Raw genomic sequence first — 1,502 nt, forward strand, 5'->3', positions numbered from 1 at the left:
GTGCACGACAGACACAGAGCCACGACGGGGCCCAGGACTGGGAGGCTGGAAAATGGCAGCTTGTCACTCGATGGTGACAGCATGGGCTGACATGCAGCCCTGAAGGCCACGCTGAGGGGGCCTCCTCTCCCCTGCCAGTCCTGTCCTCCTCCTGCCACGTGCCCACTCGTGCATGCACATGCACTACACACACACACACACACACACACACTCACGCACACACACACACTCACGCATGCATATGCACTTCATGCACACACGCACTTGGCCCGTGGACACCCCAGTCCTGGCTGGGGAACAGCAGCCCAGTGTCAGGTGGGACCAGGGTGGTAAACCAGGAAAGTGGGGACACAAGAAAACCCCAACCCCAGAACACCAACCTCTTCCTCCCCCGGTGGGACCCAGGAAGCCAGGCCCCATCTTCCCAGCCACACGCCCTAAACACACAGGAGTCCCAGGGGGGACCCCACCCCTCTCTGGGGTTGATGGGGCCACCCCGAGCCGCAGCACCAAGTGGGGCTCCCCCAGCCCTGCACAATCTGACACAGAACAGCTGTGGGCCCCGCATAGCTGAGACCCCAGACCCAGCGAGTGTGAGGCCATCCCCTCACAGAGCTCCACCACTCACACCTGGGCACGCGGATACAACAGGCATGCACACACATGCACGCACACATACACGCCCCCCACACTCACGGAGGGCCCCAAGCCGGCAACCAGGAGACGGCACCGGGCCGAGAACAAACGGGCCGAGGCACCGGAGTGAGGCGAAGGCAGCTCGTGTCCTATACGTTTATTGGAGCCTTGGTTAAGCGCGAATGCGATCAGGAGCCCAGCCACGCATGGCCACGTGGCCACGCGGCCACGCGGCCCTACAGAGGAGGGCAAGGGCCGGCTTCCTTTTCCTCCCATTATAGACAACATCATTAAAAAAAATAAACTTTACAATAATACATTTTCGCTCATCTGTTGGGGTGTTATTTTGATAGTTCTGTTTCTTAAAAAAAGGAGAGAAGGGGCAACCACACGATATATGTATACGGACGTGTATATACATATATGTTAGGGAGGGCGTGGGACGCACATACAGTTGACACGGGTCTCAGAAATGAGCAAAGGGAACGTGGAAAAGGGGGAACAGAAGCGGGGAGAGCGAGAGGCCAGAGAGTTGGAGGTACGCGCCCAGCCGCGGCCTGTCCTGCCCCTCTTGGCGGCCCCTCTCTCCGAGGGGAGACCCCCAAAACGGACCCACAAGAAACCCAAAGAGCCACCAGCTGGACTTCAAATCCCTGCCACCAAGTAGGAAGACACGCCTGGAGCGGGGCCCAAGCTGGCGCTCTCCCCACAGGTGCTCCCAGCCCGGCAGCTGCCCCGACCCCGTGCTACAGTGGGTCCAGCACCCCCAGACGCAGACCCCGCCACCCGCCTGAGGGCAGAGAGAGAGGGTGAAGCCATCCTTGAAGCCAAGAACAGAAGCTCAAGGAGTCCAGCCGGACTCACTG

Source organism: Tupaia chinensis, unplaced genomic scaffold (assembly GCF_000334495.1).
Source record: "Tupaia chinensis unplaced genomic scaffold, TupChi_1.0 Scaffold000494_1, whole genome shotgun sequence".
Classification (NCBI taxonomy): Eukaryota; Metazoa; Chordata; class Mammalia; order Scandentia; family Tupaiidae; genus Tupaia; species Tupaia belangeri.